Source organism: Schistocerca gregaria, chromosome 2 (genome assembly GCF_023897955.1).
Source record: "Schistocerca gregaria isolate iqSchGreg1 chromosome 2, iqSchGreg1.2, whole genome shotgun sequence".
Lineage (NCBI taxonomy): Eukaryota > Metazoa > Arthropoda > Insecta > Orthoptera > Acrididae > Schistocerca > Schistocerca gregaria.
In genome coordinates this window covers 1,017,011,435-1,017,024,509 of record NC_064921.1, presented here as the reverse complement: position 1 = coordinate 1,017,024,509, position 13,075 = coordinate 1,017,011,435, and the positions used below count along the sequence as shown (strand labels likewise).

The 13,075-nt window shown below is 51.0% G+C and overlaps 34 non-coding genes across 34 annotated transcripts; 29 read left to right on the top strand and 5 right to left on the bottom strand.

The window, feature by feature from the left end:
• The first annotated feature begins 279 nt into the window (after positions 1-279).
• On the top strand, positions 280-352 carry Trnav-cac (transfer RNA valine (anticodon CAC)). The gene has a single exon. It is a non-coding gene; the product is annotated as a tRNA-Val (tRNA).
• A 158-nt stretch (positions 353-510) lies between these two features.
• On the top strand, positions 511-583 carry Trnav-gac (transfer RNA valine (anticodon GAC)). The gene has a single exon. It is a non-coding gene; the product is annotated as a tRNA-Val (tRNA).
• Positions 584-775: 192 nt separating this feature from the next.
• Trnap-ugg (transfer RNA proline (anticodon UGG)) lies at positions 776-848 on the bottom strand. The gene has a single exon. It is a non-coding gene; the product is annotated as a tRNA-Pro (tRNA).
• Positions 849-1,260: 412 nt separating this feature from the next.
• Trnav-cac (transfer RNA valine (anticodon CAC)) lies at positions 1,261-1,333 on the top strand. The gene has a single exon. It is a non-coding gene; the product is annotated as a tRNA-Val (tRNA).
• A 158-nt stretch (positions 1,334-1,491) lies between these two features.
• On the top strand, positions 1,492-1,564 carry Trnav-aac (transfer RNA valine (anticodon AAC)). Its single transcript has one exon. It is a non-coding gene; the product is annotated as a tRNA-Val (tRNA).
• Positions 1,565-2,218: 654 nt separating this feature from the next.
• Trnap-ugg (transfer RNA proline (anticodon UGG)) lies at positions 2,219-2,290 on the bottom strand. Its single transcript has one exon. It is a non-coding gene; the product is annotated as a tRNA-Pro (tRNA).
• Positions 2,291-2,702: 412 nt separating this feature from the next.
• Trnav-cac (transfer RNA valine (anticodon CAC)) lies at positions 2,703-2,775 on the top strand. Its single transcript has one exon. It is a non-coding gene; the product is annotated as a tRNA-Val (tRNA).
• Positions 2,776-2,933: 158 nt separating this feature from the next.
• Positions 2,934-3,006, top strand: Trnav-aac (transfer RNA valine (anticodon AAC)). Its single transcript has one exon. It is a non-coding gene; the product is annotated as a tRNA-Val (tRNA).
• Positions 3,007-3,681: 675 nt separating this feature from the next.
• Trnav-aac (transfer RNA valine (anticodon AAC)) lies at positions 3,682-3,754 on the top strand. Its single transcript has one exon. It is a non-coding gene; the product is annotated as a tRNA-Val (tRNA).
• Positions 3,755-4,429: 675 nt separating this feature from the next.
• Positions 4,430-4,502, top strand: Trnav-cac (transfer RNA valine (anticodon CAC)). The gene has a single exon. It is a non-coding gene; the product is annotated as a tRNA-Val (tRNA).
• Positions 4,503-4,660: 158 nt separating this feature from the next.
• On the top strand, positions 4,661-4,733 carry Trnav-aac (transfer RNA valine (anticodon AAC)). Its single transcript has one exon. It is a non-coding gene; the product is annotated as a tRNA-Val (tRNA).
• Positions 4,734-4,925: 192 nt separating this feature from the next.
• Positions 4,926-4,998, bottom strand: Trnap-ugg (transfer RNA proline (anticodon UGG)). The gene has a single exon. It is a non-coding gene; the product is annotated as a tRNA-Pro (tRNA).
• A 412-nt stretch (positions 4,999-5,410) lies between these two features.
• Positions 5,411-5,483, top strand: Trnav-cac (transfer RNA valine (anticodon CAC)). Its single transcript has one exon. It is a non-coding gene; the product is annotated as a tRNA-Val (tRNA).
• A 158-nt stretch (positions 5,484-5,641) lies between these two features.
• Trnav-aac (transfer RNA valine (anticodon AAC)) lies at positions 5,642-5,714 on the top strand. Its single transcript has one exon. It is a non-coding gene; the product is annotated as a tRNA-Val (tRNA).
• A 195-nt stretch (positions 5,715-5,909) lies between these two features.
• On the bottom strand, positions 5,910-5,981 carry Trnap-agg (transfer RNA proline (anticodon AGG)). Its single transcript has one exon. It is a non-coding gene; the product is annotated as a tRNA-Pro (tRNA).
• Positions 5,982-6,393: 412 nt separating this feature from the next.
• Trnav-cac (transfer RNA valine (anticodon CAC)) lies at positions 6,394-6,466 on the top strand. Its single transcript has one exon. It is a non-coding gene; the product is annotated as a tRNA-Val (tRNA).
• Positions 6,467-6,624: 158 nt separating this feature from the next.
• On the top strand, positions 6,625-6,697 carry Trnav-aac (transfer RNA valine (anticodon AAC)). Its single transcript has one exon. It is a non-coding gene; the product is annotated as a tRNA-Val (tRNA).
• Positions 6,698-7,087: 390 nt separating this feature from the next.
• Trnav-uac (transfer RNA valine (anticodon UAC)) lies at positions 7,088-7,160 on the top strand. Its single transcript has one exon. It is a non-coding gene; the product is annotated as a tRNA-Val (tRNA).
• Positions 7,161-7,318: 158 nt separating this feature from the next.
• Trnav-aac (transfer RNA valine (anticodon AAC)) lies at positions 7,319-7,391 on the top strand. The gene has a single exon. It is a non-coding gene; the product is annotated as a tRNA-Val (tRNA).
• Positions 7,392-7,781: 390 nt separating this feature from the next.
• Positions 7,782-7,854, top strand: Trnav-uac (transfer RNA valine (anticodon UAC)). Its single transcript has one exon. It is a non-coding gene; the product is annotated as a tRNA-Val (tRNA).
• Positions 7,855-8,012: 158 nt separating this feature from the next.
• Trnav-aac (transfer RNA valine (anticodon AAC)) lies at positions 8,013-8,085 on the top strand. The gene has a single exon. It is a non-coding gene; the product is annotated as a tRNA-Val (tRNA).
• Positions 8,086-8,475: 390 nt separating this feature from the next.
• Trnav-cac (transfer RNA valine (anticodon CAC)) lies at positions 8,476-8,548 on the top strand. Its single transcript has one exon. It is a non-coding gene; the product is annotated as a tRNA-Val (tRNA).
• A 158-nt stretch (positions 8,549-8,706) lies between these two features.
• Trnav-aac (transfer RNA valine (anticodon AAC)) lies at positions 8,707-8,779 on the top strand. The gene has a single exon. It is a non-coding gene; the product is annotated as a tRNA-Val (tRNA).
• A 195-nt stretch (positions 8,780-8,974) lies between these two features.
• On the bottom strand, positions 8,975-9,046 carry Trnap-agg (transfer RNA proline (anticodon AGG)). The gene has a single exon. It is a non-coding gene; the product is annotated as a tRNA-Pro (tRNA).
• Positions 9,047-9,458: 412 nt separating this feature from the next.
• Positions 9,459-9,531, top strand: Trnav-cac (transfer RNA valine (anticodon CAC)). Its single transcript has one exon. It is a non-coding gene; the product is annotated as a tRNA-Val (tRNA).
• Positions 9,532-9,689: 158 nt separating this feature from the next.
• On the top strand, positions 9,690-9,762 carry Trnav-aac (transfer RNA valine (anticodon AAC)). The gene has a single exon. It is a non-coding gene; the product is annotated as a tRNA-Val (tRNA).
• A 390-nt stretch (positions 9,763-10,152) lies between these two features.
• Positions 10,153-10,225, top strand: Trnav-uac (transfer RNA valine (anticodon UAC)). The gene has a single exon. It is a non-coding gene; the product is annotated as a tRNA-Val (tRNA).
• Positions 10,226-10,383: 158 nt separating this feature from the next.
• Positions 10,384-10,456, top strand: Trnav-aac (transfer RNA valine (anticodon AAC)). Its single transcript has one exon. It is a non-coding gene; the product is annotated as a tRNA-Val (tRNA).
• A 390-nt stretch (positions 10,457-10,846) lies between these two features.
• On the top strand, positions 10,847-10,919 carry Trnav-cac (transfer RNA valine (anticodon CAC)). The gene has a single exon. It is a non-coding gene; the product is annotated as a tRNA-Val (tRNA).
• Positions 10,920-11,077: 158 nt separating this feature from the next.
• On the top strand, positions 11,078-11,150 carry Trnav-aac (transfer RNA valine (anticodon AAC)). The gene has a single exon. It is a non-coding gene; the product is annotated as a tRNA-Val (tRNA).
• Positions 11,151-11,829: 679 nt separating this feature from the next.
• Trnav-cac (transfer RNA valine (anticodon CAC)) lies at positions 11,830-11,902 on the top strand. Its single transcript has one exon. It is a non-coding gene; the product is annotated as a tRNA-Val (tRNA).
• A 158-nt stretch (positions 11,903-12,060) lies between these two features.
• Trnav-aac (transfer RNA valine (anticodon AAC)) lies at positions 12,061-12,133 on the top strand. The gene has a single exon. It is a non-coding gene; the product is annotated as a tRNA-Val (tRNA).
• A 390-nt stretch (positions 12,134-12,523) lies between these two features.
• On the top strand, positions 12,524-12,596 carry Trnav-uac (transfer RNA valine (anticodon UAC)). Its single transcript has one exon. It is a non-coding gene; the product is annotated as a tRNA-Val (tRNA).
• A 158-nt stretch (positions 12,597-12,754) lies between these two features.
• On the top strand, positions 12,755-12,827 carry Trnav-aac (transfer RNA valine (anticodon AAC)). The gene has a single exon. It is a non-coding gene; the product is annotated as a tRNA-Val (tRNA).
• Positions 12,828-13,075: the final 248 nt, after the last annotated feature.

Genomic DNA, 13,075 nt, shown 5'->3' with positions numbered 1-13,075 from the left:
GCTATTGGTACCTTCATGTAGAGCTGCCGCTGGGCTCCCACTCCCTGCTGCTAAGAAAGTGATTGCTTTTGCTGCTATGATTTGCAATCACGACTGCGGGAAACGCCGCTATCTCGTTAGGGGTGCTACGGCAGACACCCTCTCGAGCACCCGAAGACTTCTTGAGCCCTCGGCTGTGATGGTTTCCAGGCTGTCAAAGGAACCGTCGCGTGTGAATTCGCGCACGGAGAGAGGCTGAGGTAATTTCGAGTGAACGGGGATGGACTCCTCACGTGCGCAGTTACCGTAGTGTAGCGGTTATCACGTCTGCTTCACACGCAGAAGGTCCCCGGTTCGATCCCGGGCGGGAACAGTATTTTCCTGAATATGTCTTATTGTACTCCAGTGAGCCACGACATGTGAGGATCTTCTGCGTGTACCTTTGTTATGCAAGTAGCGCATTTATTTAATTTTTTAGTAACGATGACAACACCAGCACGAGTTGTCTCTAAAGTAAGGCGCACGTAAGTAGTTTCCGTGGTGTAGCGGTTATCACGTCTGCCTGACACGCAGAACCTCCCCGTTTCGATCCCGGGCGGAAACACTTTTTTATCATTAAAAACAAGACATAGTAACATGCATCTGCTACCATCTGTACCCAAAAACCTTCGTAATCGCCTTCACACGTCAGATCAGTATCAATTGCTCACATCAAATATGAAATTCATTTGATACTGACGCCGAGCATTTTGCGTCGACTCAGCCACTCACGTGCGATCAGTTTGCACAAAACGCTAGCGCTCGTCCGGGATTTGAAGCCGGGACCTCCTGCACCCAAAGCAGGAATTATACCCCTAAACCAACGAGCCATCTGACGTGTCTAATGACTATTATTTCAGTGCACTGGGTCCCTCGATGTGGTCCAGGGTGCTCTGGAAAGTCTCGTGTAGGCTGGCGGGATGGGGGCGGCGCGAATTCCCGCGGTCGGCGGCCTTCCTTGGCTATTGGTACCTTCATGTAGAGCTGCCGCTTGGCTCGCACTCCCTGCTGCTAAGAAAGTGATTGCTTTTGCTGCTATGACTTGCAATCACGACTGCAGGAAACGCCGCTATCCCGTTAGGGGTGCTACGGCAGACACCCTCTCGAGCACCCCGAAGACTTCTTGAGCCCTCGGCTGTGATGGTTTCCAGGCTGTCAAAAGAACCGTCGCGAGTGAATTCGCGGACGGGAGTGAGGCTGAGGTAATTTCGAGGGAACGGGTAGGGACTCCTCACGTCCGCAGTTTCCGTAGTGTAGCGGTTGTCACGTCTGCTTCACACGCAGAAGGTCCCCGGTTCGATCCCGGGCGGGAACAGTATTTTCCTGAATATGTCGTATTGTACTCCAGTGAGCCACGACATGTGAGGATCTTCTGCATGTACCTTTGTTATGCAAGTAGCGCATTTATTTAATTTTTTAGTTACGATGACAACATCAGCAGGAGTTGCCTCTAAGGTAAGGCGCATACAAGTAGTTTCCGTGGTATAGCGGTTATCACGTCTGCCTAACACGCAGAAGGTCCCCGGTTCGATCCCGGGCGGAAACACTTTTTCATCATTAAAAACAAGACATAGTAACATGCATCTGCTTCCATCTGTACCCAAAAACCTTCGTAATCGCCTTCACACGTCGGATCAGAGTGTCAATTCCTCACATCAAATATGAAATTCATTTGATACTGACGCTGGGCTCGCACTCCCTGCTGCTAAGAAAGTGATTGCTTTTGCTGCTATGACTTGCAATCACGACTGCGGGAAACGCCGCTATCTCGTTAGGGGTGCTACGGCAGACACCCTCTCGAGCACCCCGAAGACTTCTTGAGCCCTCGGCTGTGATGGTTTCCAGGCTGTCAAAGGAACCGTCGCGTGTGAATTCGCGCACGGAGAGAGGCTGAGGTAATTTCGAGTGAACGGGGATGGACTTCTCACGTGCGCAGTTACCGTAGTGTAGCGGTTATCACGTCTGCCTAACACGCAGAAGGTCCCCGTTTCGATCCCGGTGGAAACACTTTTTTATCATTAAAAACAAGACATACTAACATGCATCTGCTACGATCTGTACCCAAAAACCTTCGTAATCGCCTGCACACGTCAGATCAGTGTCAATTGCTCACATCAAATATGAAATTCATTTGATACTGACGCCGAGCATTTTGCGTCGACTTGGCCACTTACGTGCGATCAGTTTGCACAAAACGGTAGGGCTCGTCCGGGATTTGAACCCGGGACCTCCTGCACCCAAAGCAAGAATCATACCCCTAGACCAACGAGCCATCTGACGTGGCAAATGACTATTATTTCAGTGCACTGGGTCCCTCGATGTGGTCCAGGGTGCTCTGGAAAGTCTCGTGTAGGCTGGCGGGATGGGGGCGGCGCGAATTCCCGCGGTCGGCGGCCTTCCTGGGCTATTGGTACCTTCATGTAGAGCTGCCGCTGGGCTCGCACTCCCTGCTGCTAAGAAAGTGATTGCTTTTGCTGCTATGACTTGCAATCACGACTGCAGGAAACGCCGCTATCCCGTTAGGGGTGCTACGGCAGACACCCTCTCGAGCACCCCGAAGACTTCTTGAGCACTCGGCTGTGATGGTTTCCAGGCTGTCAAAAGAACCGTCGCGAGTGAATTCGCGGACGGGAGTGAGGCTGAGGTAATTTCGAGTGAACGGAGATGGACTCCTCAAGTCCGCAGTTTCCGTAGTGTAGCGGTTATCACGTCTGCTTCACACGCAGAAGGTCCCCGGTTCGATCCCGGGCGGGAACATCAATTTCCTGCCTATGTCGTATTGTTCTCCAGTGAGCCACGACATGTGAGGATCTTCTGCATGTACCTTTGTTCTGCAAGTAGCGCATTTATTTAATTTTTTTGTTACGATGACAACACCAGCATGAGTTGTCTCTAAAGTAAGGCGCACACAAGTAGTTTCCGTGGTGTAGCGGTTATCACGTCTGCCTAACACGCAGAAGGTCCCCGTTTCGATCCCGGGCGGAAACACTTTTTTATCATTAAAAACAAGACATACTAACATGCATCTGCTACCATCTGTACCCAAAAACCTTCGTAATCGCCTTCACACGTCAGATCAGTGTCAATTGGTCGCATCAAATATGAAATTCATTTGATACTGACGCCGAGCATTTTGCGTCGACTCGGCCACTCACGTGCGATCAGTTTGCACAAAACGGTAGGGCTCGTCCGGGATTTGAACCCGAGACCTCCTGCACCCAAAGCAAGAATCACACCCCTAGACCAACGAGCCATCTGACGTGGCGAATGACTATTACTTCAGTGCACTGGGTCCCTCGATGTGGTCCAGGGTGCTCTGGAAAGTCTCGTGTAGGCTGGCGGGATGGGGGCGGCGCGAATTCCCGCGGTCGGCGGCCTTCCTGGGCTATTGGTACCTTCATGTAGAGCTGCCGCTGGGCTCGCACTCCCTGCTGCTAAGAAAGTGATTGCTTTTGCTGCTATGATTTGCAATCACGACTGCGGGAAACGCCGCTATCTCGTTAGGGGTGCTACGGCAGACACCCTCTCGAGCACCCGAAGACTTCTTGAGCCCTCGGCTGTGATGGTTTCCAGGCTGTCAAAGGAACCGTCGCGTGTGAATTCGCGCACGGAGAGAGGCTGAGGTAATTTCGAGTGAACGGGGATGGACTCCTCACGTGCGCAGTTACCGTAGTGTAGCGGTTATCACGTCTGCCTAACACGCAGAAGGTCCCCGTTTCGATCCCGGGCGGAAACACTTTTTTATCATTAAAAACAAGACATACTAACATGCATCTGCTACCATCTGTACCCAAAAACCTTCGTAATCGCCTGCACACGTCAGATCAGTGTCAATTGCTCACATCAAATATGAAATTCATTTGATACTGACGCCGAGCATTTTGCGTCGACTTGGCCACTCACGTGCGATCAGTTTGCACAAAACGGTAGGGCTCTTCCGGGATTTGAACCCGGTACCTCCTGCACCCAAAGCAAGAATCATACCCCTAGACCAACGAGCCATCTGACGTGGCAAATGACTATTATTTCAGTGCACTGGGTGCCTCGATGTGGTCCAGGGTGCTCTGGAAAGTCTCGTGTAGGCTGGCGGGATGGGGGCGGCGCGAATTCCCGCGGTCGGCGGCCTTCCTGGGCTATTGGTACCTTCATGTAGAGCTGCCGCTGGGCTCCCACTCCCTGCTGCTAAGAAAGTGATTGCTTTTGCTGCTATGATTTGCAATCACGACTGCGGGAAACGCCGCTATCTCGTTAGGGGTGCTACGGCAGACACCCTCTCGAGCACCCGAAGACTTCTTGAGCCCTCGGCTGTGATGGTTTCCAGGCTGTCAAAGGAACCGTCGCGTGTGAATTCGCGCACGGAGAGAGGCTGAGGTAATTTCGAGTGAACGGGGATGGACTCCTCACGTGCGCAGTTACCGTAGTGTAGCGGTTATCACGTCTGCTTCACACGCAGAAGGTCCCCGGTTCGATCCCGGGCGGGAACAGTATTTTCCTGAATGTGTCTTATTGTACTCCAGTGAGCCACGACATGTGAGGATCTTCTGCGTGTACCTTTGTTATGCAAGTAGCGCATTTATTTAATTTTTTAGTAACGATGACAACACCAGCACGAGTTGTCTCTAAAGTAAGGCGCACGTAAGTAGTTTCCGTGGTGTAGCGGTTATCACGTCTGCCTAACACGCAGAAGGTCCCCGTGTCGATCCCGGGCGGAAACACTTTTTTATCATTAAAAACAAGACATAGTAACATGCATCTGCTACCATCTGTACCCAAAAACCTTCGTAATCGCCTTCACACGTCAGATCAGTATCAATTGCTCACATCAAATATGAAATTCATTTGATACTGACGCCGAGCATTTTGCGTCGACTCAGCCACTCACGTGCGATCAGTTTGCACAAAACGCTAGCGCTCGTCCGGGATTTGAAGCCGGGACCTCCTGCACCCAAAGCAGGAATTATACCCCTAAACCAACGAGCCATCTGACGTGTCTAATGACTATTATTTCAGTGCACTGGGTCCCTCGATGTGGTCCAGGGTGCTCTGGAAAGTCTCGTGTAGGCTGGCGGGATGGGGGCGGCGCGAATTCCCGCGGTCGGCGGCCTTCCTGGGCTATTGGTACCTTCATGTAGAGCTGCCGCTGGGCTCGCACTCCCTGCTGCTAAGAAAGTGATTGCTTTTGCTGCTATGACTTGCAATCACGACTGCAGGAAACGCCGCTATCCCGTTAGGGGTGCTACGGCAGACACCCTCTCGAGCACCCCGAAGACTTCTTGAGCCCTCGGCTGTGATGGTTTCCAGGCTGTCAAAAGAACCGTCGCGAGTGAATTCGCGGACGGGAGTGAGGCTGAGGTAACTTCGAGGGAACGGGGAAGGACTCCTCACGTCCGCAGTTTCCGTAGTGTAGCGGTTGTCACGTCTGCTTCACACGCAGAAGGTCCCCGGTTCGATCCCGGGCGGGAACAGTATTTTCCTGAATATGTCGTATTGTACTCCAGTGAGCCACGACATGTGAGGATCTTCTGCATGTACCTTTGTTATGCAAGTAGCGCATTTATTTAATTTTTTAGTTACGATGACAACATCAGCAGGAGTTGCCTCTAAGGTAAGGCGCATACAAGTAGTTTCCGTGGTATAGCGGTTATCACGTCTGCCTAACACGCAGAAGGTCCCCGGTTCGATCCCGGGCGGAAACACTTTTTCATCATTAAAAACAAGACATAGTAACATGCATCTGCTTCCATCTGTACCCAAAAACCTTCGTAATCGCCTTCACACGTCGGATCAGAGTGTCAACTGCTCACATCAAATATGAAATTCATTTGATACTGCCGCCGAGCATTTTGCGTCGACTCAGCCACTCACGTGCGATCAGTTTGCACAAAACGCTAGGGCTCGTCCGCGATTTGAACCCGGGACCTCCTGCACCCTAAGCAGGAATCATACCCCTAGACCAACGAGCCATCTGACATAGCGAATGACTATAATTTCAGTGCACTGGGTCCCTCGATGTGGTCCAGGGTGCTGTGGAAAATCTCGTGTAGGCTGGCGGGATGGGGGCGGCGCGAATTCCCGCGGTCGGCGGCCTTCCTGGGCTATTGGTACCTTCATGTAGAGCTGCCGCTGGGCTCGCACTCCCTGCTGCTAAAAAAGTGATTGCTTTTGCTGCTATGACTTGCAATCACGACTGCAGGAAACGCCGCTATCCCGTTAGGGGTGCTACGGCAGACACCCTCTCGAGCACCCCGAAGACTTCTTGAGCCCTCGGCTGTGATGGTTTCCAGGCTGTCAAAAGAACCGTCGCGAGTGAATTCGCGGACGGGAGTGAGGCTGAGGTAATTTCGAGTGAACGGAGATGGACTGCTCACGTGCGCAGTTACCGTAGTGTAGCGGTTATCACGTCTGCTTCACACGCAGAAGGTCCCCGGTTCGATCCCGGGCGGGAACAGTATTTTCCTGAATGTGTCTTATTGTACTCCAGTGAGCCACGACATGTGAGGATCTTCTGCATGTACCTTTGTTATGCAAGTAGCGCATTTATTTAATTTTTTAGTAACGATGACAACACCAGCACGACTTGTTTCTAAAGTAAGGCGCACACAAGTAGTTTCCGTGGTGTAGCGGTTATCACGTCTGCCTAACACGCAGAAGGTCCCCGGTTCGATCCCGGGCGGAAACACTTTTTCATCATTAAAAACAAGACATAGTAACATGCATCTGCTTCCATCTGTACCCAAAAACCTTCGTAATCGCCTTCACACGTCGGATCAGAGTGTCAATTCCTCACATCAAATATGAAATTCATTTGATACTGACGCTGGGCTCGCACTCCCTGCTGCTAAGAAAGTGATTGCTTTTGCTGCTATGACTTGCAATCACGACTGCGGGAAACGCCGCTATCTCGTTAGGGGTGCTACGGCAGACACCCTCTCGAGCACCCCGAAGACTTCTTGAGCCCTCGGCTGTAATGGTTTCCAGGCTGTCAAAAGAACCGTCGCGTGTGCATTCGCGGACGGGAGAGAGGCTGAGGTAATTTCGAGTGAACGGGGATGGACTCCTCCCGTCCGCAGTTTCCGTAGTGTAGCGGTTATCACGTCTGCTTTACACGCAGAAGGTCCTCGGTTCGATCCCGGGCGGGAACAGAATTTTCTTGCCTGTGTCGCATTGTACTCCAGTGAGCCACGTCATGTGAGGATCTTCTGCATGTACCTTTGTTCTGCAAGTAGCGCATTTATTTAATTTTTTAGTTACGATGACAACACCAGCACGAGGTGTCTCTAAAGTAAGGCGCACACAAGTAGTTTCCGTGGTGTAGCGGTTATCACGTCTGCCTAACACGCAGAAGGTCCCCGTTTCGATCCCGGGCGGAAACACTTTTTTTTATCATTAAAAACAAGACATACTAACATGCATCTGCTACCATCTGTACCCAAAAACCTTCGTAATCGCCTTCACACGTCAGATCAGTGTCAATTGCTCACATCAAATATGAAATTCATTTGATACTGACGCTGGGCTCGCACTCCCTGCTGCTAAGAAAGTGATTGCTTTTGCTGCTATGACTTGCAATCACGACTGCGGGAAACGCCGCTATCTCGTTAGGGGTGCTACGGCAGACACCCTCTCGAGCACCCCGAAGACTTCTTGAGCCCTCGGCTGTAATGGTTTCCAGGCTGTCAAAAGAACCGTCGCGTGTGCATTCGCGGACGGGAGAGAGGCTGAGATAATTTCGAGTGAACGGGGAGGGACTCCTCCCGTCCGCAGTTTCCGTAGTGTAGCGGTTATCACGTCTGCTTTACACGCAGAAGGTCCCCGGTTCGATCCCGGGCGGGAACAGTATTTTCTTGCCTGTGTCGCATTGTACTCCAGTGAGCCACGTCATGTGAGGATCTTCTGCATGTACCTTTGTTCTGCAAGTAGCGCATTTATTTAATTTTTTAGTTACGATGACAACACCAGCATGAGTTGTCTCTAAAGTAAGGCGCACACAAGTAGTTTCCGTGGTGTAGCGGTTATCACGTCTGCCTAACACGCAGAAGGTCCCCGTTTCGATCCCGGGCGGAAACACTTTTTTTTATCATTAAAAACAAGACATACTAACATGCATCTGCTACCATCTGTACCCAAAAACCTTCGTAATCGCCTTCACACGTCAGATCAGTGTCAATTGCTCACATCAAATATGAAATTCATTTGATACTGACGCTGGGCTCGCACTCCCTGCTGCTAAGAAAGTGATTGCTTTTGCTGCTATGACTTGCAATCACGACTGCAGGAAACGCCGCTATCCCGTTAGGGGTGCTACGGCAGACACCCTCTCGAGCACCCCGAAGACTTCTTGAGCCCTCGGCTGTGATGGTTTCCAGGCTGTCAAAAGAACCGTCGCGAGTGAATTCGCGGACGGGAGTGAGGCTGAGGTAAATTCGAGGGAACGGGGATGGACTCCTCACGTCCGCAGTTTCCGTAGTGTAGCGGTTGTCACGTCTGCTTCACACGCAGAAGGTCCCCGGTTCGATCCCGGGCGGGAACAGTATTTTCCTGAATATGTCGTATTGTACTCCAGTGAGCCACGACATGTGAGGATCTTCTGCATGTACCTTTGTTATGCAAGTAGCGCATTTATTTAATTTTTTAGTTACGATGACAACATCAGCAGGAGTTGCCTCTAAGGTAAGGCGCATACAAGTAGTTTCCGTGGTATAGCGGTTATCACGTCTGCCTAACACGCAGAAGGTCCCCGGTTCGATCCCGGGCGGAAACACTTTTTCATCATTAAAAACAAGACATAGTAACATGCATCTGCTTCCATCTGTACCCAAAAACCTTCGTAATCGCCTTCACACGTCGGATCAGAGTGTCAATTGCTCACATCAAATATGAAATTCATTTGATACTGCCGCCGAGCATTTTGCGTCGACTCAGCCACTCACGTGCGATCAGTTTGCACAAAACGCTAGGGCTCGTCCGCGATTTGAACCCGGGACCTCCTGCACCCTAAGCAGGAATCATACCCCTAGACCAACGAGCCATCTGACATAGAGAATGACTATAATTTCAGTGCACTGGGTCCCTCGATGTGGTCCAGGGTGCTGTGGAAAATCTCGTGTAGGCTGGCGGGATGGGGGCGGCGCGAATTCCCGCGGTCGGCGGCCTTCCTGGGCTATTGGTACCTTCATGTAGAGCTGCCGCTGGGCTCGCATTCCCTGCTGCTAAAAAAGTGATTGCTTTTGCTGCTATGACTTGCAATCACGACTGCAGGAAACGCCGCTATCCCGTTAGGGGTGCTACGGCAGACACCCTCTCGAGCACCCCGAAGACTTCTTGAGCCCTCGGCTGTGATGGTTTCCAGGCTGTCAAAAGAACCGTCGCGAGTGAATTCGCGGACGGGAGTGAGGCTGAGGTAATTTCGAGTGAACGGAGATGGACTGCTCACGTGCGCAGTTACCGTAGTGTAGCGGTTATCACGTCTGCTTCACACGCAGAAGGTCCCCGGTTCGATCCCGGGCGGGAACAGTATTTTCCTGAATGTGTCTTATTGTACTCCAGTGAGCCACGACATGTGAGGATCTTCTGCATGTACCTTTGTTATGCAAGTAGCGCATTTATTTAATTTTTTAGTAACGATGACAACACCAGCACGACTTGTCTCTAAAGTAAGGCGCACACAAGTAGTTTCCGTGGTGTAGCGGTTATCACGTCTGCCTAACACGCAGAAGGTCCCCGGTTCGATCCCGGGCGGAAACACTTTTTCATCATTAAAAACAAGACATAGTAACATGCATCTGCTTCCATCTGTACCCAAAAACCTTCGTAATCGCCTTCACACGTCGGATCAGAGTGTCAATTCCTCACATCAAATATGAAATTCATTTGATACTGACGCTGGGCTCGCACTCCCTGCTGCTAAGAAAGTGATTGCTTTTGCTGCTATGACTTGCAATCACGACTGCGGGAAACGCCGCTATCTCGTTAGGGGTGCTACGGCAGACACCCTCTCGAGCACCCCGAAGACTTCTTGAGCCCTCGGCTGTAATGGTTTCCAGGCTGTCAAAAGAACCGTCGCGTGTGCATTCGCGGACGGGAGAGAGGCTGAGGTAATTTCGAGTGAACGGGGATGGACTCCTCCCGTCCGCAGTTTCCGTAGTGTAGCGGTTATCACGTCTGCTTTACACGCAGAAGGTCCCCGGTTCGATCCCGGGCGGGAACAGTATTTTCTTGCCTGTGTCGCATTGTACTCCAGTGAGCCACGTCATGTGAGGATCTTCTGCATGTACCTTTGTTCTGCAAGTAGCGCATTTATTTAATTTTTTAGTTACGATGACAACACCAGCATGAGTTGTCTCTAAAGTAAGGCGCACACAAGTAGTTTCCGTGGTGTAGCGGTTATCACGTCTGCCTAACACGCAGAAGGTCCCCGTTTCGATCCCGGGCGGAAACACTTTTTTTTATCATTAAAAACAAGACATACTAACATGCATCTGCTACCATCTGTACCCAAAAACCTTCGTAATCGCCTTCACACGTCAGATCAGTGTCAATTGCTCACATCAAATATGAAATTCATTTGATACTGACGCTGGGCTCGCACTCCCTGCTGCTAAGAAAGTGATTGCTTTTGCTGCTATGACTTGCAATCACGACTGCAGGAAACGCCGCTATCCCGTTAGGGGTGCTACGGCAGACACCCTCTCGAGCACCCCGAAGACTTCTTGAGCCCTCGGCTGTGATGGTTTCCAGGCTGTCAAAAGAACCGTCGCGAGTGAATTCGCGGACGGGAGTGAGGCTGAGGTAATTTCGAGGGAACGGGGATGGACTCCTCACGTCCGCAGTTTCCGTAGTGTAGCGGTTGTCACGTCTGCTTCACACGCAGAAGGTCCCCGGTTCGATCCCGGGCGGGAACAGTATTTTCCTGAATATGTCGTATTGTACTCCAGTGAGCCACGACATGTGAGGATCTTCTGCATGTACCTTTGTTATGCAAGTAGCGCATTTATTTAATTTTTTAGTTACGATGACAACATCAGCAGGAGTTGCCTCTAAGGTAAGGCGCATACAAGTAGTTTCCGTGGTATAGCGGTTATCACGTCTGCCTAACACGCAGAAGGTCCCCGGTTCGATCCCGGGCGGAAACACTTTTTCATCATTAAAAACAAGACATAGTAACATGCATCTGCTTCCATCTGTACCCAAAAACCTTCGTAATCGCCTTCACACGTCGGATCAGAGTGTCAATTGCTCACATCAAATATGAAATTCATTTGATACTGCCGCCGAGCATTTTGCGTCGACTCAGCCACTCACGTGCGATCAGTTTGCACAAAACGCTAGGGCTCGTCCGCGATTTGAACCCGGGACCTCCTGCACCCTAAACAGGAATCATACCCCTAGACCAACGAGCCATCTGACATAGCGAATGACTATAATTTCAGTGCACTGGGTCCCTCGATGTGGTCCAGGGTGCTGTGGAAAATCTCGTGTAGGCTGGCGGGATGGGGGCGGCGCGAATTCCCGCGGTCGGCGGCCTTCCTGGGCTATTGGTACCTTCATGTAGAGCTGCCGCTGGGGTCGCACTCCCTGCTGCTAAAAAAGTGATTGCTTTTGCTGCTATGACTTGCAATCACGACTGCAGGAAACGCCGCTATCCCGTTAGGGGTGCTACGGCAGACACCCTCTCGAGCACCCCGAAGACTTCTTGAGCCCTCGGCTGTGATGGTTTCCAGGCTGTCAAAAGAACCGTCGCGAGTTAATTCGCGGACGGGAGTGAGGCTGAGGTAATTTCGAGTGAACGGAGATGGACTGCTCACGTGCGCAGTTACCGTAGTGTAGCGGTTATCACGTCTGCTTCACACGCAGAAGGTCCCCGGTTCGATCCCGGGCGGGAACAGTATTTTCCTGAATGTGTCTTATTGTACTCCAGTGAGCCACGACATGTGAGGATCTTCTGCATGTACCTTTGTTATGCAAGTAGCGCATTTATTTAATTTTTTAGTAACGATGACAACACCAGCACGACTTGTCTCTAAAGTAAGGCGCACACAAGTAGTTTCCGTGGTGTAGCGGTTATCACGTCTGCCTAACACGCAGAAGGTCCCCGGTTCGATCCCGGGCGGAAACACTTTTTCATCATTAAAAACAAGACATAGTAACATGCATCTGCTTCCATCTGTACCCAAAAACCTTCGTAATCGCCTTCACACGTCGGATCAGAGTGTCAATTCCTCACATCAAATATGAAATTCATTTGATACTGACGCTGGGCTCGCACTCCCTGCTGCTAAGAAAGTGATTGCTTTTGCTGCTATGACTTGCAATCACGACTGCGGGAAACGCCGCTATCTCGTTAGGGGTGCTACGGCAGACACCCTCTCGAGCACCCCGAAGACTTCTTGAGCCCTCGGCTGTAATGGTTTCCAGGCTGTCAAAAGAACCGTCGCGTGTGCATTCGCGGACGGGAGAGAGGCTGAGATAATTTCGAGTGAACGGGGATGGACTCCTCTCGTCCGCAGTTTCCGTAGTGTAGCGGTTCTCACGTCTGCTTTACACGCAGAAGGTCCCCGGTTCGATCCCGGGCGGGAACAGTATTTTCTTGCCTGTGTCGCATTGTACTCCAGTGAGCCACGTCATGTGAGGATCTTCTGCATGTACCTTTGTTCTGCAAGTAGCGCATTTATTTAATTTTTTAGTTACGATGACAACACCAGCACGAGTTGTCTCTAAAGTAAGGCGCACACAAGTAGTTTCCGTGGTGTAGCGGTTATCACGTCTGCCTAACACGCAGAAGGTCCCCGTTTCGATCCCGGGCGGAAACACTTTTTTTTATCATTAAAAACAAGACATACTAACATGCATCTGCTACCATCTGTACCCAAAAACCTTCGTAATCGCCTTCACACGTCAGATCAGTGTCAATTGCTCACATCAAATATGAAATTCATTTGATACTGACGCTGGGCTCGCACTCCCTGCTGCTAAGAAAGTGATTGCTTTTGCTGCTATGACTTGCAATCACGACTGCGGGAAACGCCGCTATCTCGTTAGGGGTGCTACGGCAGACACC